Here is a 24045-nt window from a genome sequence, read left to right on the forward strand (position 1 = left end):
ATAGACCTTACTCCCAGCATGTACAGCACTCTTCCCCAACCTGGTGCCCTCTAGATGTTTTGGACCACAACTTCCAGGATTCTTGACCATTGCCCATGCTGGCTGGGCAAGAGACCCCACTGCTGCACTATGCTCAGCTTCTGGTAGAGTGGCCACTTGCACGTTGCCAATAAAGAGGCCAAAAGAGGACACCCATTTATATAAAATGTGCACATGTCCATTTATATGCAACTTAATAAATGCTTACTCTAAATAGAAATACAGTACATCTCAGCATCGTGGGGAAGACTGTGACCAGTTGACCTGTGTGCCTGCTCTGTCTGCTGTCCAGGTACTAACTGCTGATGGACAACTTCAAGATCCCTTCTCCCTTCTTATTGTTCCTTATCTTTAAACTGGACTTGGACTGGACTACCCTTGAAATGGAAGATGGCTTCAAGTGGAGGACTGTCCTTTGTAAAGTAGGGAAGATGGCCACCCTGGGGGGGTAGTTTTTTTAGTTTTTTATCATGAAATTTTAGTTTATTTCAAATAAGCTTAGCAAAGTAAAAGCAACAAAAAGAAGACAAACATACATAATAATAGATCAAAATCACTAAAGAAACAAAGGAATTCACTCATTATAAATCTTAGTCTATAACCGATATGCTTATGGAACATCTACAATAAAACAGCCTAAGTAGGAGCTCAATACCTAACGAAAGTAAAAAATACAAGTTCTACAACATAGAAAAGGAGTGTGTGCAAGTGCATGCCATTTTGTTTGCATATATGTATTAATCAGGAAAAAATATGTACTTGGATCAACTGTACTTGGATGGAACTTTATCAAAAGTTCGAAGTGCTTCAACATATGAAATGAATGGAAGCCATGGTGTCATATTATCATTCTTCGGGTTAGGATTCCTTGCCCGCTGCACTTGCTAAGTTTACACATATTCGTCGTCTCCCAAATTTTATTTATCCGCTGCTCTTCAGTTGGTTACCCTAGTTTGTGGTCTTGTGCAAGCCACTGATCTCCATCCAGATCAGGGGCCAGCAACTTGTGGCCTTCTAGATGCTTTTAACATGCAACTCCCACGAGTCCTAATGGTGAGGGAAGGTAGGCCAAAACACAAGTTGCCCACCCCTAATCTAGATTCTAGTCCATCATTCTGCTTCAAACACTGGCCCACCAGGCAAGAGCTTTGGGTGGGAGGATCCAAAAGAAGCTGAGGGGAGGAACTTAGCAGGCTGCAGAGGTTGATTTGTAGCACCCTCACTTTTGAGAGCTACCAGTTTCACCTGTCAACATTATATCTAGCTGACAGTTTACCCATCTCTACTAGAAGTGTACCTAGGATCTTTTTAAGACTCTGAAAGACCCCAGGTGGAATGTTGCTTCACAAGACTCAGAGATTTTCCTTCATTCCCAGGAAAAGCTTGGAATCATAAGTGGCTGATGATAATCAGCTGTTTGGGGGTAAGAATATGCAAGTTTACTGAGAACATCATGTCTCGACAACAATCAAAATCCTGGATACTGCTTTGAGACTCCTAAATCCTGCCTCACAGAATCCGTGAATATAAGGTGTCATTGCTAAGGTTAATGATGGTATTCAGAATTGCATGAGCTGCAGATCCAGCTGCCGTATTCATTATGCTCCTATTACAGATAACAAACAGTGGTCCACTAAATCCCACCATCATTAACATGATTGTGATCTAACCCTCCGAAGCGCTTTTCAAAAGAGGCATGCTCAACTATTTGATAGAGCAGTACTGAAAACTCACTTGGATACTGGAATTTCGAAAAGGCTGCAAATGAACCTTTTTAGTTTAGAACAAATGATTTATATCTAAAACATCCCCCACCAAAAAAAAGCAATTAAAGCAAATGTGCTACTGTGAATATCCAAAATTTTGTAACTTTGATCAGTCACAGATTAATGTCCCAAAACTGAAGACATACACTTGTGAATGCTGTCAGTCACCTACAGTAAATGCAGTGATCACATTAACTTATTTAGGTCTGGACACTGGGGAAACAGATACTGTATCTATTTTCATGTTTATCACAAAAAACCATCTGTGATTGTCAGCACTCACCTGTGAATATAAATGTTCACCAAATTTTGGATATTGAGTATAGGTCCAAATTTTGCATTAGCACATATGCTTTAATGCTTAAAAAAAATACAGAGAAAACCAACCCCAACTTCTCTTAACTATCTCATTTGACTATGTCTAGTTAGTTACCTGTAGCCAAATGGCTGCAGATCAAGAATTCCACTCAGTTTTGCTACTAACCTCAATTTTCAGCTGTATTAGGTCTTTGGCTGAACTGTAGGGAGAGAATGTCATGTCATTAGGATGCACATTGTGGAGTGTCAAAAGACAAAGGCACATTTCTCCTTTACATGAGACACTTGAAAAGACAAATGCCACCAAGGGAAGCAGGACCTAATGACTTCCCAAATAATAGCATTGGAGAAAACAAGTCTTGAATGGGGGGCTTCTAGCTCTCAGAGGTCAATATGCTACTGACTGGTACAATGGGTAGAATACTAATACTCTCTAACTCTATTGGCCCAGAGTCATTTTTTTCCCTAAACTGGTTTTCTTATTGATTTGATTTGTACCCCACCTTTCTACCAAGAAAATGGCACTCAAGATGGCTTACAATCATAGCAACTAAAAAAAAAAGTTCCTATGATGGTAAGCATAGGATTGTAAACCTTCTGCAGAAGGTTACCAGGGATTCCATGATGAGGTGGTCAGTAATGATGGAAAAGCTGCCCAAAGGATGGCTTGTCGACCATTATTGATTTCCCCCACAATGCACTGCTATACGAAAGTATCGGGAATGTTCTAAAGCATGCTCTCAGGTTGTGCTGGGTGACAGCACAATTTCAGTAGGGCATCTTTGGCAGTCCAGGAATAAAGGAAGGGTTTGGCAGGAAGTTTAGCAATAAAATAGTCTGTGAATGAAAACTGCAAACTGAAATATACCTTTTAGTCAGGGCTTTGTCTGTGGTGGTACCCCAGCTCTAGACTTCCCTCCCCAGGGACATTCACCTGACACATTGTTACTTTTTAGCAGCTAAGATAAGGTGAGCTAAGTCCACCCTTTTCCCTTAAGCTTTTAACTAGTAACCATCTTTTATTGTTTTAGGGCACAATCCTATGGTTTGTGCTGCCATTAGAAGGGAGACCCGGAACTCGGAGGCTTCCGAGTATCCAGTGCCCTGCCAGGCAGCTGCCAGCAGGACGGGAGGATCAATGGAGGCAATTTTCACCTCCGTCCTCCGTTTATTTTTCCTCTAGACAGGCCTCTGAGCCCATCTAGAGGAAGCGTGCTGGTGGGGGTGGAGCTGGAGAGGCCATCAAATTTTACATATCCTGGCCTCATCTCTCCCCACCCATCAGAACACCCCCTTTCAGACCTCTACGAGGTCCTCGGAGGCCCCTTTTGTGACCTTGGAAAGCAGGAACCACAGTTCTTTCTTCAGCAGCAGGGAGGGAGGGGGTGGAAGAGGGTTCGAATTTTGGAGTCCCCCTCCCAAAGTCATAGCCATGTCTACAGCTTCAAAACCTCCTGTTGTTCCTTAGATTGTCTCCAGGGACCATAGGATTGTTCTCTTATTGTATTTATGCTGCTACTTGAAGGCATTATTACTGACTGATGCTTTTTAGGTTTGTTATTTTTAGGATTTGTACTGTTGTGATTTACTGCTGTGGTTTTCAGTTGTATATTCTGAGCCTCCCTGAAGACACTTTTTAAAGTGGAGAAGTGAAATACATTTAAAATGAATGAATGAACGAACGAACGAACGAACAAGTTCCAGGGTGTTTGATGCTCAAAGTTTACTCCACTCTACCTGATTTCATAAGGACATCATGATTGCACCAAATGCCTGTTATGTGAATATGTGGAGTGTGGCCTGGACTCTTTGCCACCTATGCATATCATATTTGATATGAAAGGCCTGTGATCTCCCAACTTAGAAGAACATAAGAAGAGCCATGCTGGATCAGACCAAGGTCCATCTAGTCCAGCATTCTGTTCACACAGTGACCAGCCTGCTTCCTGTAGAAACCCACAAGCAGGACACGAGTGTAATGGCACCCTCCTGCTCATGTTCTCCAACAACTGGTGTACATAGACATACTGCCTCCAATACTGAAAGTAGCATACAGGCACCAGGCCTAGTAGCCACTGATAGCCTTTTCCTCCATGAATTTGTCCAACCCCCTTTTAAAGCCATCCAAATTGGTGGCCATCGCTACATCCTGTGATAGTGAATTCCATAGTTTAGTTATGCACTGTGTGAAGAAGCCCTTCCTTTTATCTGTCCTGACTCTCCCACCAATCAGATTCATGGGATGTCCCCAGGTTCTAATATTATGAGAGAGGGAGAAAAATGTCTCCCTATCCACTTTCTCTGTGGTCTCAGCATTACTCAAAAGCTAGCACAATCCTGCCAGGCTGCTGAAGCCAGAACTTTCATCAGGCATACATTGCCTGTGTAATAAACGTTTACTTTCACTGTGGAAACAGATTTCTAAAGACAGATTATTCTAGCAATTGTTGCCAAAGCTCTTGCTGCATGTGAAGAAATCACACAGCTTTCTTTAGCTTTGAGCTGAGTGAAGGTATATTTGTGGGAAGGCAATAACCCTCTTCAGACATGATGCCTGCACATTCAATGACAGTGTGAGCAGATAGCAGGGCCATTTTGACTAACCCCGCCCTCTGGTATCTGCACATAGAGCATGAGCAGTTGTACATATAAAAGCTTCTATGCAGTCAGGAAACAGCAGTAGCATGGAGCCCTCAGAGGTACAGCTGTACCTGCGAAGGGTCCCTCCCTGCAAACGTTTGCGCTGTACATACGGATGATGGGGTGGGACTACTTGGCACAGCCTTGCTAACTGCTCATGCATTGACTGCATGGGTGGGTGCCATGTCTGAAGAGGTCCAATGTGAGCCTGGAGTGTTCCACTAAAACTATTATATCAGGGCCAAACTACATGCAATGCTAAAAACTGCTACCCTCAGCTGGTTTCCTCATAAGGAACCTTTCCTGTGGGGAAACAGCAACTTCAGCAAGGGATTGTCATCAGGAAAACTGTGGGAAGGGAAAGGGTTAGAAACCTCCTCCTACACTCTAGAGGGCTTCTGAGGGAGAGTGGGGCCACCACTGCTGCATTTTGCATGTTTTATAAAACAAAACACTTGGGGGGGGGGGAACTACACATCACTCAGCATCACAAGCAGCTTGGTCTTCACCTTGGCTAGTTAATTGCTGAGGACTCTTCCACTTCATCAGGTTAATATGTTAATACACTGGTCAGCAGAAAGTCATGTTTGGGCTTTTTGCTCAAGAATATACTTCTTGCTAGTTACTTGTAGATGGTTGTTCTTTGAGTTGGTCACCTGTCCCTGCAAGCTCAGCTATATCATTTTAATATGGAACCTGAAAACTCTTTCGTGCATTTCAAACCAGGAAATAAGCTGGTGCCAGAAACACTGGAACACTCTTCAGGGTCCTCCTCCACAACAAAATGCTTGGAATACATGCGGAACCAGCAAAAGTATCTTTCAATGTTTATCTTGATGTGCGTCTTTCCATAAAGCGGGACATTTTAACAGTAAATCACACAGTCTGAGTACCCCAGAACAGAGGTAGCAACCAGGGGTTGTCCAACTATTTTAGACTACAACCCCCATAATCCTTGACCATTGACCATGCTGACTGGGGTTTATGGGAGTTGTAGTTCAAAACATCTGGTGGTTGCCAGGTTGTCTTCCACTGCCCTAGACTATGAGAATGTCAGCTCCATTTCTGACAGTGTATTCAATGGATCCAGTCCAAAGATCTTTGCATGCAGAGGTCATGCATGCACAGCCGTGCCCAGGATCTGTCTACAAACTCGCTTCCCTTCCTGAAACTGTGGTCTGTTTCTGTAACAGCCTCAAGCAGAAAAGAGCCTAGACACAATCTCTCCCTCACTAACACCTGATTAGTACCATCAGAGTTGATTGCACTGGCCGTACGTTGCACACTGCTTGCTCAGAAGTGCATTTGCGCATAAATGCAGGCCTCTGCACATGGATTGCTTATTCTGGACTGGAGTGCACCATTCTGTAAGCACTACTGGAAAAAAAAAAAAACAATTTGTGCTAGCTGGGCAGCTTTAGGACCCAGCGTGCATTTAATATCTTCCTTCCCAGACACAAGTACAAGGAAATCTGTGAAATGCAGGCCAGGTTTGTTAAATTAGGCACAATTCATTCCATGTAAATTGTTATTCTAATGAGCATCTTCTCTGGATTTATGAGTTATTGTCCCTAGCGTAGTGCAGCTGCATAGGCTTTTTGCCACACTCGTATGGCATGAATGATATCTAGAAGACATTTTTCTTAATGCGACTCAGTAAAAGTATAATCAAATTAATGTTAAAGACAACTGTAAATCAGGCATTCATAATGCCATAAAAATATCTGGGCATACACTGATGACTAAAATCTCACCCCAAAATTAATGCAGACATTTAAAATAGCATTATAATTTGCAATTAAGCCATGCCAATCTATTTCAGGAAGAGCTCAGAAAGGCATTTGTTTCCCAATTCTTAAGAGCTGTGTTACATCTTAGTAAGAATGTAATTTGTTTCTCCTTTTCTCAAGTTGCTTTAGCTTCTTGCATTTGAGAGAGTAAATATTATTCTACTGATTCCATAACATACATAAGCTCTTCCCAGAATTCCATTGTTAGAAGAGGTACATTATACATCCTGAGAGTCTTTTCTGTGGTGGCACCCCAACCTTGGAATGCCCTCCAAAGGGAGGCACAACCAGCGCTCACACTGTACCCTTCTTGGTGCCAGGTCAAAATGTTTTTATTTACCAAGACATTTTAATTGATTATATTTGAAATAGTTTTATGCCTCTCTGTTTTATTGTAATAAAGCTTTACCTTTTTATTGTTGTTATTGTACTATTGTACCGGAAACTGGAATTTTATGTAGGCCACCCACTTTGGATGAAGCTGCTGTTTAAAATTTTAAAATGAACAAAGAAAGGAAGAAATGTACTTATTATTAAGGCTAGATCTACATTACAACATTATAGCGGTATTGAAGTGCACTGATAACTGTTAGGGTACATTACACGTTTGATATACTGCTTTTGTGGTGTTATTTCCTGCTTTTTATTCCACATTATCCAATATAATGCAAGAAATGTCATTGTGTGCCCCGCAAGGTATAAACGCACAAGAGGGATATAGCATTACCATGATGGGATCATAATGATAGGATGCAAGGTGTAGATCTGGCCTTCATGTTGTAAATGATGCATAGATCTTTAGGTGGGGTTACTGTTTGTTACCATAGTGATCTCAAATTTTATACAAGAAAACAGTAAACAGGGGCAGAGGGCGGTCTTGAGCCAGGGCTCCTAGCAGTCCAGATCCTTACCCTGTGTTATCTGTGTTCTCTTTCCATTGCAAGCCTGACAGACTGAACTCTTTGCTTTGAGGGTGCCCTCAAACCTGCCTGCCTGAACACTCCATCAGCTGACCCCATGGACCAAACCCTGCTCACCAAGCTTGAGCAGCCTGTACAACAGTCTTATTGTAAGGGGATATTGCCTAAAGGTGTACTCCTAGTTCCCTGATTGCTACCTTGGATCTTGACTCTCCTTTAGCTTTCAATATGGACCTGCATCCAACTACACCTAGATTTTTGTTCTGGTATTTGATCCCTGCCTGTTTGGCACCATGTGCCTGCTTCTGGCCCACTTGGACTGACAAGCAGCTTCCCCTGGTCTCTAGAATATGACTAGGTGTTGAACCTCTTTCAGCCCAAGGGCTGAATTCCATTTTGGAGAAGCTCTTGGCAGCTGCATTCCAGGGGTGGGCACAGCAAATTTGCAGGGCCAAAATGCCAGCATCTTTTAGCTTAAAGTTTCTACTACCAGTAACTAAGCCATAGCAGGGGCATTTCAACCTCACAGAATGAGGGGAAAACTACACAAAAGCTGGGGAACCACCAAATGATTGGTGCTGGGGAAAGGGGGCAAGGCCACCTGTGAAACTTCAGAGGGCCATTTTGGGAAACCCAGAAGGCCAGATTTGGCCCCTGTTACAGCCAAATGTAATGGACCAGAGTGGGGCCATATTGGGGCTGAGCGAAGGCTGGGCCTGAGATGTCTCCACTGTGGGATTTTTGAGTGTGTACATGACCATCCCCGCCCTCTTTCTTTCTGAAAAACACAAGATCTGCAAGGTTCTGAGAAGCAGTTTGTCTAATCAGCCAAAGTTCCCATATTAGCTGGCCAGACACGGAACTGCCTGTATGTCACCATCCCCTAGACAAACCACCCAATGGTCTAAGAACCTGTGGCTAAGCTAGACTTCCTTTTGAATAAACAAGTATTCTGCGCATTATCAAGTTGCTGTGTAATCAATTTGCTAATAAAAACTAGTTGCGTCTAGCATGGTTGAAGAAGTTCTTGCACCTCGCAGAAGGTGAGCTCTTTCTGCTGCAGTGTTGTTTCTCTTTCTCAGTAAAGGCATGTTGTACCTGAAAGTGTCTTCGAGTGTTGGGCCAGGACACCCATGGGCTGGAGGCTCTGCACCCCTGGCCTAGAGCGTAACAATGACTCCTTGCACATCAAAGGAATTATTGAAATATGTTTCATTGCATTTCTTTTTTCTTGTGGAAATAACATGAAGGATTAATACTGTGTCCTTTAGTTGCTGGTTTTCAGGGCCTATAATTATATTTTAAGATTATTATTTCTGAATGTGCATACGTATATCACAAACTCTTTGTATGAGAGAATAAATTCCTGCTTTGTAGGAGCACTCGATATAATGAACTCTCAGAACACCTTTGATGGGAAGTGCAACTAGATGCAACAAGAGATAACCTAATCATGGAACCTCTGCTTTAAGAAAAGATGGCAGCCACAGGACCCCTCCAAGTCAGACTGGGACCGTATGAAAACCATACATATTTCCCATCTCCATGGGGCAAAGAGCAGTTTCAGAGAGCTGATTTTAATCTGGAAAGTGGTACAGGAGGAAGAAGTTAAACAAATTGCTGGTGCTATTCCTAAATTAGCATCAGTCCCCCAAATCCACAGCAGCATCCTTGCAGGCCCCCAACACTGCTTCTTGCCAGCCAGCTTTTTAAGACTATTTCCCCCCTCTGCCTAATTCAGAACTGCTCAAATTGTTTTCAGCACCCATCCTACAAGTAACTGTGGTGTTAGGTACTTTCACGATGCCTTCTAATGGGATAGGATATTAGTGCCCATTAAAGAAACATCTACTGTTCAACTAGTAGTTCATACAAGAATGTAGAGACAGGGCTCTCTCTTTGCTTGGCATAAGAGAATGGCATGGCCAGATAACAGCTTTGTTCATATAAGGGTCGAAGTATGCAAGACATGTGAACGGCTTTTAAAAATAAATAGCAGATTGGGAGCCTTAAGTGGAGGGGCTAGGGTGGTTTTAACCCTTTGCCCTCTGCTGTGTTCTTGATCCAGATCAGGAGGTCTGTGCCTACATCTGTACGTATCTGATCTGAATTGAGACTCTGGCAGGGGGTCCCAATTCAGATCTGATACACACACACACACACACACGCTATTTACTTTTTTAAAGCCATTCACACAAATTGCTACTTGTGTGAATGGCATCTCATTTGGCCCTTTGACTCTCAAGGCTCTTCTATGGGGAATACTATTCTTTTGTGCCTCCAAGCAAGGAGGTAGCTATCTCTTTCTACATTCTTGTACAATCGACTAGTTAAACAATAGGTGTTTCTTTAAGGGCCACTAAAAGGCATCTCATCTAGTTTGGTCCTAAGGCATCCAATCAAATCTTAGTTGACTGATTCAGCACATATGCAGCAAGCAGGTGAGGCAATTCTAAATTACAATATTCACAGAACATGAGCTTTTCATGCGTGCACACATGCCATTTTTCTATTATATTGCTTAATTCTCAGGTGTAATATTGCATTCTGGTATATTGCATTTGCCTTGGATCATCTTGTTTCTTAAACAAAACGAAAGGAAGCAGTGATAGATTGCACATTCTAACCTTCTTGCAAGGTATGAGATTGAACTAAATCTTCCAAATGAATCTACTTCTTCTTGGATATTGTGAATACATACATTGAAATATCCAGCACTGCTGAAAAGCATCTATCCATCAATTCTGGAACCTCTTCATGAACATAAAAATATATCAGTAACCAAACGCTCAGTGCAGAAGTGGATCTTGCTGTTCACTCCTAGTAGAGATAGATAAACTGCCCTGTGGATACAGCCTAGACAAAGGGTGGTTGGTGCCTCCATAAAGTGAAGAAACTACAAGGCCCGTCCACCCTCCTAAGCTACACTCACCAGTTGGCTAACCATTGATGGACAACATTAAGGCCCCTGCAGCTCTCTCTTCTTATGGTTCTTTATGTTTTAACTGGGAAGGACTGGATTGACCTTCACATAGAGGACTATCCTCTGACAGCCCTTCAAAGACAGGACACATGACCACCCTATGTGCAGCTGCTCCAATTTTCATGATGGTGGGGACTCACAACCCCCCTCCCAATTGTGTAACTCAAGGCAGCTTTCCCACCTCCTGCTCCCTCTGACGCCCCCTACATCCCCCACCCTGAATCTGTTCCTGGAGGTTGGGGAACCCATGGGAATCATATGGCATAATGAGGAGATCTTGTGGATGTTACTCAGAAGCAAGCCCCACTGAGTTCTATGGGGCTTACTCCCAAAGAAGTGTGTGTAAGTATTCTAGCTATATAATCCCACACCAGCATCCCCTTCTCAGTCATGGCTGCTGATGCCGGCATGGAAAGTAAACGCAAGATGCAAAGCCTTGGATGTTAATAATTTCATATGTATAAAAATGCAATACATCTCACCATAGTGGGAAAGACAATGGCCCATGTGCCTGCTCAGGTGACAATGCATCACTGGAAAATAAATATCCTTAGCACCATCCAAGGCACCATAGCCTTGCCGGGTTGTTGTTGTTTTTAATTAAAAGTACCAAGAACTTTTGTTTCAAAGTGAACCGAGGGCCTCCAGCCCCCGCCATCTTCATTTCAATGCTTCTGGGCCACACATGAGGCTCAGAGACATTCTCAGAAAATGAAGATGGTGGGCGGCTGCAGGCCAACACTTTCTTCTGCTGCGCACCCAGCCGCTAAGAAAAATAAGAGGAAAAACAAAAAGGGACCCCTGTTGCTGCAGTCTGGTAAGCTGCAGGGGGACTACAGAGAACAGCAGGGGGCTAGGGAGGGCAGTGGGTAAGGCAACAGTAAGCCAACAGGGGGGTCAGGAAAGCCAGCATGAAGCCAGTGGGGAGGAGGGGAGCCAGCTTGGAACAACCTGGAGGGTTGGGGAGGGCCATGTGTTTGTGCAAATGGACAGGGATGGGGGTTCCATGTGTGTGAGAAAGGGTTTAGGGGTGATTCAAAGACAGGGGTGTAATTTGGAGATATCTTGTATGCAAGTGTGGTTTCTCATGTGCTTGTAGTGAGGAGAAGGAAGGGACATGTGTGTTTGTAGTGAGGAGGAGAAGGAAGAGACACAGACAAGCAAGCACCCCATGTACCTATCATGCATGTATGTTATGCTTGTATGAATGCATGATAGGTACATGGGGTCCTTGCTTGTGTGGGTGAGAGAGGGGGTGGGAGAGAGAGAATGGAGAGATACAAAGAGAAAGAAGGTGCATGTATGGTGGTGATCCAGGGGGAGAGGGAGGGGGAGAGGGAGTATGGGCAGTGATCCAGGGAATGGGCCTGGGAGAAAGAGAGTGTATCTATGGGTGGTCCTCTAGGATAAGAGAGAAGAAGAGATGGGGAAGGAGTTGGCTGGCAAAGAAAGTGGGGGAGAGAGAAAATGAGTTTGCCCTTGGCAAATAGATTTCTGTTAGAACAGAAAACTGCAGGCTCAAAGGACTCAGACCCCACTTCTGCTTGATACTTGGTCTGCTGGGCAAGTTACTTGTCCTGGTGACTAGCCACGCCTCTCATGGCAACCATTTTGTGGTAGTGCCCAGGACAGCTTCTCAAATTCCCAGATGTGTCCATGGGCCCCAAAAGATAGGAGACCACTGAAATAGAGGATACTTGTCCCCTGTAGAGGACCCTTAGCTACCCTACTGATATGAAAGGTTTTAATGAAGAAATCTCCTAAAGGTCACGTTATGGTAACACAAAGTAATCCAACAGAAGTGGCTTGTGTGGCATTACAAATAAGTGCACTCAAGTTAAGATGGAGCCTGTGGTTAGATGTAAGACACATATAGTGAAAACCAATCTACCTATCTAAAATCATTTCTAGGTGGCCTTTAAGCCTAGCTGACATAGATGCGACTGTGTTCTGCTAGAGAAAAATGCAGTTCCTTAGAGATTCATTTGACCAATGGCCTAGGGCAGAAGAAGGAGTTAGCTGTTAAACTGCTAAGTGCCACAGCCAGTATTGTGTGTGTTTAAGGTTCTTAAATCTGTCCCCATCACTTCCTGGCATATAGAAGGGGAAGACATGGAAGCTGTGACAGATTTTATTTTCTTGGGCTCCAAGATCACCGCAGACGGTGACTGTAGCCATGAAATTAAAAGACGCTTGCTCCTTGGGAGGAAAGCTATGGCAAACCTAGACAGCATAGTAAGAAGCAGAGACATCACCTTGCCGACAAAGGTCCGTCTAATCAAAGCTATGGTTTTCCCAGTAGTAATGTATGGCTGTGAGAACTGGACTATAAGGAAGGCTGAGCGCCGAAGAATTGATGCTTTCGAACTGTGGAGCTGGAGAAGACTCTGATGAGTCCCCTGGACTGCAAGGAGGTCCAATCAGTCCATCCTAAAGGAAATCAACCCTGAGTGCTCATTGGAAGGACAGATACTGAAGCTGAAGCTCAAATATTTTGGCCACCTAATGCGAAGAGAAAACTCTCTGGAAAAGACCCTGATGCTGGGAAAGACTGAAGGCAAAAGGAGAAGGGGACGGCAGAGGATGAGATGGCTAGATAGCATCACCGATGCAATGAATATGAACTTGAGCACGCTCCGGGAGAGAGCGCAGGACAGGAAGGCCTGGCGTGCTATGGTCCATGGGGTCACGAAGAGTCGGACACGACTGAACGACTGAACAACAACAAAAGGTTCTTACATTTTCATGAGGGTTTCTGAAACTCTCATGGAGTTCTGCCTCTGTATGAGAAGGCCACTGCTTTGGCTTTCACACCAATATGCACAGACGAAAAAGAAAACCAGCATTTTACATAGCCATTTGCAAAATCTAAGCAGACTGTTACATATGCAGATAACTCCCTGATCTTCACGGATAAATGCCAGGCTGAAGAGGAAAATGACAGATTAGTGAATCAATTATTTACATGTCTTCCTCCAGAGTTTAAATGTAAAGTACGAACAACATGGTAGCAAAATGTAGACACCATGCATGTGTGTTAGCAAAAGAGGAATACATAATGTATATATAACACAAATTGTATTTTGTATGACCTAACCTAGAAGCTCTTATGCACTTATGTTTTCATATGCCTGCAGAGGTCCTCATCTGCCTGCAGATGCTTGGCTCCCTCTGTCTGCTCCCTCCTTCCCCAAGGTGTGGCCTGGAGGCTACCAGGGGATTGTGGAGGAGGCAGGGAAAAGAAACTTGTTATCTCCCATTTGTGAGCAGAGATACCAAAGGGATTGCCCTGCACACTGCTCCCCATCCCAATGAGAGGGCGAGTAGCGCAAAGGAGAACCCCTTGTTATCTGCGATCACAGATCAGATATAACAAGGGGATTCCAACTGGGAGGAGGAGAGGCACACGTGGCCAGTGTTTGCAGGAGCGCCTGCAAGTGCCGGTTGAGTCAGGCACCTCTTTCACATGATGCTCACCATCCCAATGGGCTTAGCACTATTGTGGGGGAGCATAACATGTAACAGTAAGTAAGAAATTGGAATTTTGTAAGTCAGCAATTTCAGCTACCTGGTAAATCAGTGTACAAAAGTAAAATCTGGGCAAAAAAATGATTGACATTTTACCAGGCCTGGCCAATGCAGAGGCATCATACTGCCTACCAATTGCATGGGCTGATGTGACACATCCTTGTTCCCATCTTTGAGGCTGGTACACCCATCGTTCTAGGGAGTCCCAAACTCAGCCCATGAAGGTCTTGGGTCAAGCACCAGAGTATGCTGGGAATCAAGTCAAGTTATGCAAGCTCAGCCCACTGGGACTTCCTGTGGAATGAATCTATGTTGTCAGTGAAAAGGAGCTAAGCACTTCTAAACTCTGAGAATTACTCCCCCCATCCTCTCTGTCCTGATCTAGTTGAAAATCCAGGTAGGTACTCTTGTCCTTGCATGTCCCTGACCATAAGGCCCTGCTTCTTTGAACCTATTCAATAATGGGCAGAGGCACCCTGCACATGCTCAAAGGCACTCATTTCTCATCACTTAACTTGCTCCCAAGCACTGGCACTGAAGACAGGATCCTTGTTTAAGAGTCAGACCTGACTGAAATAATACAGTCTGTATTTTATTCCTGGCTCAGCGATATTCCTGCTTATAAGATCCAGAGTTGAGTCCTGACATTCAGATGAAAAGGACAGGTTCCTTCCAGGGCTGAGTCTGGCACTGACTGAGCCCTGGACTCAGAGCTAGCACCAGGTTTGAAGGGGCCATCTTGGTGCCCCCTAGCTCCACCTTGGTCAGGTCACCACTGATGAATCACCATGAAAAGGGGACATCATCACCAAAAAAAGAGGACAAAAGAGGACAGTGTTTTGCATAAAATGTGCACATACTAATCTATTCGTAAAGATGAAATTTTAAAATGATTATTATAATTTGAACAGAAATGCAGCAGAGCTCACTATAGTTGGAAGACTGTGACCAGGTGACCTGCGTGCCTTCCTCAGTCTGCTGCCCAGGAGCTCTTGATGGGCACCTTCAAGGCCCTGCTGTTTTTCCTTCTTTCAGTTCTTTATCTTTAAACTTGAGTTGAACTGGTCAGCCCTTCAACTAGAGGATACCTTCAAAAGAAAGGACAGTTCTCTTGCAGACCTTCAAATAGAGGACTGTGCCTGGAAAAAGAGGACACATGGCCTGGCCATTCTATATTCAGGAGCCCCCCACCCCCAAGCAAGCTTACCAGAAGGCAGAGGTATGGGCAGCAGTGAGTATGGGCAGTGGCAGGTGCCCCAGTGCTCTGAAGAGAAGCACCGGGTGAAGCAGCTGCAGACGCCATCCTGATTTTCCCAGAATGCCTCTGGGCCCTACATCTCACCCAGAACTTCTCTTCAGAGCACCAGGTCTTAGAAATGTTTTTTTAAAGGAGGCGGAGAAATTAAACAAAGGGAGGGTGAGCTCAGCAGCAGTGGGCCTCAGCATTTACGCCACCACACTGGGTGGTGATGCTCGGCCTGCTGAGACTCAACACTCCTAGCTTATCATGGGTGCAAAGCAAGTGGATATTGCATTTTTTTTCTTTAAAAAGAGTGACCATATATCCTCTTTTACGGAGGGCAGTCCTCTGTTTTTAGGGCTGCCAGAGGGCCATCCTCTATTTGAATGCCTCCTCTATCTGAGGGACTATCCTGTCCAATTCCCATTTAAAGATAAAGAACCATAAGAACTGGTGGGCATCAACAGTTAACACCTGGATGGCAGACTGAGCAGGCAGACACACAGGTCACCTGGTCACAGTCTTCCACACTATGGTGAGATATACTGTCTTTCTATTTAAATCATAATTGTTGTTGTTCAGTCATTAAGTCGTGTCTGACTCTTCGTGACCCCATGGACCATAGCACGCCAGGCCTTCCTGTCCTCCGCTCTCTCCCGGAGCGTGCTCAAGTCCATATTCATTGCATCGGTGATGCTATCTAGCCATCTCATCCTCTGCCGTCCCATTCTCCTTTTGCCTTCAGTCTTTCCCAGCATCAGGGTCTTTTCCAGAGAGTTTTCTCTTCGCATTAGGTGGCCAAAGTATTTGAGCTTCAGCTTCAGTATCTGTCCTTCCAATGAGCACTCGGGGTTGATTTCCTTTAGGATGGACTCATTTGACTTCCTTGCAGTCCAGGGGACTCGTAAGAGTCTTCTCCAGCACCACAGTTCGAAGGCATCAAATCTTCGGTGCTCAGCCTTCCTTATAGTCCAGCTCTCACAGCCATACATTACTACTGGGAAAACCATAGCTTTGACTATACGGACCTTTGTCAGCAAGGTGATGTCTCTGCTTCTTACTATGCTGTCGAGGTTTGCCATAGCTTTCCTCCCAAGGAGCAAGCGTCTTTTAATTTCATGGCTACAGTCACCGTCTGCCATGATCTTGGAGCCCAAGAAAATATCATCTGTCACTGCTTCCATTTCTTCCCCTTCTATATGCCAGGAAGTGATGGGGCCACATGCCATGATCTTCGTTTTTTTAATGTTGAGTTTCAAACCAGCTTTTGCACTCTCCACTTTCACCCTCAACAAGAGGCTCTTTAGATCCTCTTCACTTTCTGCCATTAGGGTGGTATCATCTGCGTATCTGAGGTTGATGATAATTCTCCCAGCAATCTTAATTCCGACCTGTGATTTATCCAACCCGGCGTTTCTCATGATGTACTCTGCATATAAATTAAATAAGCAGGGCAACAATATGCAGCCTTGTCGTACTCCTTTCCCAATTTTGAACCACTCGGTTGTTCCATGTCTGGTTCTTACTGTTGCTTCTTGACCCTCATACAGGTTTCTCAGGAGACAGGTAAGGTAGTCTGGTACTCCCATCTCTTTAAGAATTTGCCACAGTTTGTTGTGATCCACACAATCAAAGGCTTTAGCGTAGTCAATGAAGCAGAAATAGACATTTTTCTGGAATTCTCTTGCTTTCTCCATGATCCAGTGAATGTTGGCGATTTGATCTCTAGTTCCTCTGCCTCTCCGGAACCCAGCTTGTACTTGCGGTAGTTCTCAGTTCACATACTGCTGAAGCCTAGCTTGTAGGATTTTGAGCATAGCCTTGCTGGCATGTGAAATGAGCGCAATTGTACGGTAGTTTGAACACTCTTTGGCATTGCTCTTCTGTGGAATTGGAATGTAAACTGACCTTTTCCAGTCTTGTGGCCACTGTTGAGTGTTCCAAATGTGTTGGCATATTGAGTGCAGCACTTTAACAGCATCATCTTTTAGGATTTTAAGTAGCTCAGCTGGAATACTGTCATCTCTGCTAGCTTTGTTGCTTCCTAAGGCCCACTTGACTTCACTCTCTAGGATGTCCGGCTCAAGTTCAGTGACTGCACTATCATGGCTATCAGGGACATTAAGATCTTTCCAGTATAGTTCTTCTATGTATTCTTTCCACCTCTTCTTAATCTCATCTGCTTCTAGTCTTTCCCATTCTGTTGTTTTCCTCAATTTCTTTGCATTGTTCATTTAAGAAGGCCTTCTTGTCTCTCCTTGCTATTCTCTGGAACTCTACATTCAGTTGGATATATCTTCCTCTTTCTTCCTTGCTTTTCGCTTCCCTTCTTTCCTCAGCTTCTTGTAAAGCCTCATCAGGCAGCCACTTTGCTTTCTTGCATTTCTTTTTCTTTGGGATGGATTTCGTTGCTGCCTCCTGAACAATGTTACGGACCTCCGTCCATACTTCCTCAGGCACTCTGTCTATCTGGTCTAATCTCTTAAATCTATTCCTCACCTCCACTGTATATCCATAAGGGATATGATTTAGGTCGTACCTGAATGGTTTAGTGGTTTTCCCTACGTTCTTCAATTTAAGCCGAAATTTTGCAAGAAGCAGCTCATGATCTGAGCCACAGTCAGCTCCAGGTCTTGTTTTGACTGACTGTATGGAGCTTCTCCATCTTTGGCTGCAAAGTACATAATCTATCTGCTTTTGATATTGACCGTCTGGTGATGTCCATGTGTAGAGTCGCCTCTTGTGCTGTTGGAAAAGAGTGTTTGCTATGATCAGCGTGTTCTCTTGACAAAACTCTATTAGCCTTTGTCCTGCTTCATTTTGTACACCAAGGCCATGCTTGCCAGTTATCCCGGTGATTTCTTGACTTCCTACTTTAGCATTCCAATCCCCTATGATGAAGAGGACATCTTTTTGGGGTGTTAGTTCTAGAAGGTGTTGTAGGTCTTCATAGAACCGATTTGTCAGGGTGGAAACTGAGCCGATAGAACCCCAGAGCAGTTCTGATTCTGAGGAGGATCAGCAATCCATGGGAGAGGAGCCAGCTCATCCCTCACAGGCACAGCAGCTGGCAGAGATTCCTCCTGCTGGCATTCCTGAGATAGATAGTGATCCTAGCAGTGAGAAAGTGCAGGAGGGGGGCTTGCTAGATGCTCGACGCAGACGCAGGGAGTGACGAGCGATGGAGCACACGGAAAGGAGACGTAGTGCCCATTTGGCGTGCAAGCAACGGCCGCCTCCCATGGACCCAAGGGTCCCTAGCCCATAAGTTCAGGGTCTTCAATTGATTCTCCTTCAAACAGGGATCAACTGCCTACCTGGAGCATAGGCTACTCTGCTGTTCATTGCTTAGTCGCTGGTGATTAGCATCTGAAAGAGTCATTAAGTTGTAAAAGGATTAAAGCCTTGAAAAGAATCCTTTCATCTGTGTCTTGAGTTGGCTATTGGAGTGTACTGAAAGAGGCTGCTAGGGCGCTCCTAACACGATCAACCTCAGCTTCTTCGGCCTCAGTGGTTGGGGCATAGACTTGAATTACTGTGATGTTGAATGATTTGCCTTGGATTCGTACTGAGATCATTCTATCGTTTTTGAGATTGTACCTCAGGACTGCTTTTCCCACCCTTTTGTTGACTAGGAGTGCTACTCCATTTCTTCTAAGGGATTCTTGCCCACAGTAGTAGATATGATGGTCACCTGAATTAAATTCGCCTATGCTTGTCCATTTTAGTTTGCTGATTCCCAAGATGTCGATGTTCAATCTTGCCATCTCATGTTTGACCACCTCCAGCTTACCATGATTCATTGATCTGACATTCCAGGTTCCTAAACAATATTGTTCTTTACAGCATCGGATTTTCTTTTCACCACCAGACACATCCACAGCTGAGTGTCCTTTCGGCTTTGGCCCAGCCGCTTCACTCTTTCTGGTGCTACTTGGAAATACCCTCTGCTCTTCCTCAGTAGTATATTGGACACCTTCCGACCTGAGGGGCTCATCTTCCGGCGTCATATCTTTTAGGCTTGTGATACGTTCCATGGGGTTTTCTTGGCAAGAATACTGGAGTGGGTTGCCATTTCCTTCTCCAGTGGACCACATTTTGTCAGAACCCTCTGCCATGACCTGTCCGTCTTGGGTGGCTCTGCACGGCATAGCTTATGGCTTCACTGAGTTACGCAAGCCCCTTTGCCACAACAAGGCAGTGATCATAATACTTATCTCTAAAGTTGCATCTATGCGTACAAATTATGCAAATCCATGTCCTCTTTGTGGTAATGCATTTCTACTTTTTTGGCAATGCGGAAGTGGCCACTCTACTCATTTATACTTCAGCTTTGCAAATCAAAATGCCACCCAAAGGTCATCAGTCCAAAGCAGAACATCCACCCATAAGCTGAACACAGATCAACACAGGCAATACCTCACCGCAGACAAAGACCCGGCCAGCAGTTCATGAAGACATGATGTCAAAATGCAGTGAACATACACATTGCTGTGGTAGCTTAAAGGCTAACAGATTTATTGTGACATAAAGCTTTTGTGGACTAGAGCCCACTTCATCCAATGCATGAACAGTTCTCCTCACTTGGCAGATGTATAGTGCACAGTGATATAGAGGGTGGAAATGGTAAACAGTGGAGCCAAAATGCTGTGTAATGCAAGAGCAATTCTGTGCAAATTCAAAACTATATAAAAGAGTGCAGTGACTACTCATTATAGCAGGAATTGGCAAGAAAGCAGTCTTCCTGGAGTTGCTTTTGCTACGCTAGTGTTAACACCTGCAGTGAGAGAGAAATCCCTGGTCTTGACTAAGCCTGTATTATTTCTTTCCCACGACAGGCATTAAATTAACAGAGCAAAACTGGGAAGACTATGTTATTGCCCGTCATGGATGTTGCGAATGGTCGCTGTACATATACATACTTGAGCTTTGCATAAAAATATTCCCTTTTACATTGTATAGCCTCGTAGCCCCACTGTTCATGTTCAAGGTGCCACAAGCCTCTTTGCTGTTTTTGTTGCGCAACAGACTAACAGAGCTCCTGGCTGGAAGATTCTGTTGAACACGTGTATGTACTGTAATGCACTATGGCAGCCTTCCCCAAGCTGGTGCCCTCCAGATTTGTCCAACTTACCACTCCAACTCAACCAGTCCAACTCAAAGTGGAGGGCACCAGGAATGCGGCACTGAGGGGTTTGGTGCTGGTGCTGGTGAAAACTCTGGCAGTAACTGGCTAATTCCAGAGAGAGAGAGCGGGCAAGCAGAAGTGTTGCTGGCTACTATTGGCCTAGCTGCTCTCATGCCAAGGCAGGCCTCCACAACTTGTGGAATACCAGGCCAAATACAGCCATCAACCATTTATTGTGGCCTGCCATGTGTTTCAGTCCTCCAGTTTTTGCAGTCCCCCCTCCACCTCACTCAAACTAATTTTCATTCCCAAGCAAGAAGCAAAAACTGCCGGGGCGGGGGGCTTGAGCCCCTGTTGGCTGTCAAATATGACTGGTGAGCTGCATTCACCTTGGTGGGTCCAAAATTGCACAGGGGCCTATCCTAAGGATTGTTGGTTGCCACTGGCTGAGCTGCTCAGGTCCTAGAGAGGGGCAGGGCAGGCAAAATAGAGTCGGGAAGGGGGAGTAGGACAAGCAGGCGACTAGGAAAAGAGGCTGGCAAAGGAGGGAGAGACACCAAAAAGACAACAGGTCAAAGGAAGCACCTGAGGAAAAAGGATGGGGGGGTTTCCCAAATAATGTGGAGAAGAGTGGAAAGAAGAGGGAGAGGTCTGAAAGGGGAAGAAAATTTGGGAAAGACGATGGAGAGTGAAGAGAGGAACACAAGGCCTAGAATGTCAGAGCTGAGGAAAGCTGACATTCTCCAGCTCCCTCAAACAACTCCACCCTATCTCACCTGCTACTCCTTAGGCCTGGAACTGCCTTCCAGACCACCTACATGACGTCAGCTCTCTTACTTCCTTCAAATGCCACCTCAAAACCCACCTTTCCCACAAAGCCTTTGGCACAACTTCTTAATTTCCCTGCCCTACTCTAACTAAGCTTTGCCTCCTTTTCCCTCACTATCGTCTTTCCTGTGCCAAATTTGCCCCTCCAGGCTGGGTGCTGAGGCCCAGCCTGCTTGGGCTTCTGCCTTGCTGCCGGTACAAAGAAAGCTGTCATAGCGTTTTATCTAAAAACAGACACTGGTTTGTACCTCAGCTTTGTGAATCAAACCCCATTCCCAAAAGGTCCATGCTCCCTGTAGATACAAACTGGCCAACTACACATAGGCCAAACCCAAACAGATCAACCCACCCAATACTGTGCCATAAACAAAGCAGGAACTGTCTTCTAATCCTTTGTAAAACACCATGCATATTGGTAGCATAATAATAAAACGTATTATTATTCTCAATATAGTCACATATTCAGTTGAAATAACAAGCCAAATATTTACCTGCCGACATCTAGCATGTATTTATGTATATACACGTATACATGTACAGTTACATACATATACAAGTTCTATGAAGAAGTATATGGATTCATTTTGTTAAATTCTTTTCCTCCTTCTTTTGCCAAGAGAGAAAAGGTTACAAATGATAGCTAGCAATGCCACAGCCAAACTTATCCCTGCTTGCCCTGGAAATTACCAACCCACCTGTTCCTCAACCCACACTTGCAAACAAAAACTAATGGGAGAGAGTGGGTGCTCCATCTCACCCCAGACAACAGAAATGCTCATAATGGAACATCCATGCATGAATGGACTCATAATGAAGGCCTCCTCTTCCCTCCTTGAAGAAACAGGGAACAATAGGTTAGCCATGTGTCATGGCTACTAGAGTTCTGACTTGTTCTGACTGAAACCCAGAGTGGATTCACCCCCCACCCGCCCACTGTCAGCAACTTCACTACCCTCTGGTTCATCTTCTCTGATTAGAAATTGCAGATTAGTTGTTTAGGGCCTGAGGCAGTCTGAGAGCTTCCTTGAATCTGCATTTATAGACAGGGTAGTCTCTATCAAATAAAGTTGTATTAGCCTAAACCTTTGTCTCTTTCTGGTGTTGATTGAGAAGGGGAAAAACAATCCATCCTAACACTCACAATGCACTATCTGCTACTACTGCCTATTTCATGTAAACCAGGGTTGGCGTCAAGAGTAGGCATGGTTGGGCACCTGCTGAGGTCCCACGCCCCAGCAGGGACCCACTGACAAGAACCCACAGGACTTGCTCATCCTCTTCACCATTACTACCTGCTTCTTCACCTGCCTTGCACCCTGGCCCAGACAACAGTGGTAGTGAGGAGGAGGAGCAGTAGATGCCACTGCCGACTTGCTCACTGGCCCTCTGCTGGTCCAGCATGCAAGTGGTAGCAATGATGAGAAAGAGGACGGGGAGCCATAGCAGCTGGTGTCAATGGCAGTGAGAAGGCAGGGAGAGGGTGTCTTGCCCAACGGCCCTCAAAAACCTGGAGCTAGCGCTGATGTCAACTATGATTTATCTGGACATTGCAATCTCTACAGCTGTGTGAGGCCCTGATGAATTGCAGACCAGCTTTGGGTTTCATTATAAAACCTGAAACTCTGCCAGATGCCTACGAAGTGGGCTTAGAGTAGTCAATCTGCCAAAGACACCTGGGTCATGACTGTGTTTTCTGTACTAAAGTCATCAGAGGCCATCAAGGTTCATTGATGTATCCTGCACCTCCAAAAGGTTGAAAAGCAGAGTTCTAACCTGCCCTCTAAATTATTCACATCAAATCCCAGAAAGATACATTTAAAAAAAAAAAATCTCAAGACGAGTATTTTCCATCCCCCTCTTTTTCAGAAGCTTCTCCAAGTATTTATATAATGAGAGATTTTCTCTGACTGTTTGACCTACACATTCATACAATGCTGTTACATTTAATAGCTGTCAAACACACGGGGCATCGGCTTGATCTCTCGCAATCTTGCAGACTATTTTAAACTTATTAAAAACTGGCAACCCTCGTGTTTTTACACAAAGCCATTTTTCAATGAATTATGGAAACAACCTTAAAGCATCCGTGGCAAGCAGAGTACACAAAGAATCATACAGCAATTTCTTTATATAATAATGATGCATAGATATAGGGCCAGACTAGAGGCATTGTTCATTGCATGAATGCATTTAACATGCACATGTTAACATGCACATGTTAAGTAGCAGCTATGGGATGGATAGGGCAATTTTAATTCTATCCCTCTCAGCTACCATCTTGACAAAAAAATAGTTGCTTCTCTTAAGTTGCTCTTGCATTTCAAGGGAAGCCTCCATCAGCACCAGGGATGTACAGCCTGGGTAAAATCCGTTCCGTCTGTGTTTCACGGATTGTCGGATCCGTTTCATGACCGATTCCGTCATCCACTCACAGACGGATTCGATTTTTTTTTCATTAGGCAGAAAAATACACAAACCATTCCGTAAGAGGGTTCGCAACAATTTACATAATTTACCGCAGTACATAACATTTAGCATATTGTCCCTTATTCCATTCAACTTTTCCTCAACAGAGATGTGTGTGTTTTCCTACAAATAAATATGCGTAAATTTGGGGAAAGTAAAAAAAAGATCCAGAAGTCCATGGACTCCACATGGCCTGAGAGGGTCGCTCTGCAGTGGATTCCACAGGTCAGATTCTTAGAAATCCAAGCTCATTTTAGTCCATCTCAAATTTTTCCAGCACCCCAATTGGATGCTCAATGGGCGCTCCCCTAGAAATGTAAAAATGAGCTTTGGAGAAGTGGGGGGTTTTGGTGGACACACTACTATTTACATAACAAAAATGTGTACTTTAATAGCAAT

The 24045-nt window shown here is 44.4% G+C and overlaps 1 protein-coding gene across 6 annotated transcripts in view; it reads right to left on the reverse strand.

Annotated features, from left to right (window-relative positions):
* Positions 1-24045, reverse strand: part of MAPK10 (mitogen-activated protein kinase 10) — a 413215-nt gene that overhangs the window by 331923 nt on the left and 57247 nt on the right. The window contains exon 3 of one of the 6 annotated variants that reach the window (XM_084860214.1): positions 2290-2323. The exons of the other annotated variants lie outside the window; for them this stretch is intronic. The gene's annotated coding sequence lies outside the window, so the exon portion shown is untranslated. The remainder of the gene's footprint in view (positions 1-2289; positions 2324-24045) is intronic. 6 annotated transcript variants of the gene reach the window in all.

Source organism: Heloderma suspectum, chromosome 5 (genome assembly GCF_057233095.1).
Source record: "Heloderma suspectum isolate Gila_16-S chromosome 5, 16-S_ref, whole genome shotgun sequence".
NCBI classification, from domain to species: Eukaryota; Metazoa; Chordata; class Lepidosauria; order Squamata; family Helodermatidae; genus Heloderma; species Heloderma suspectum.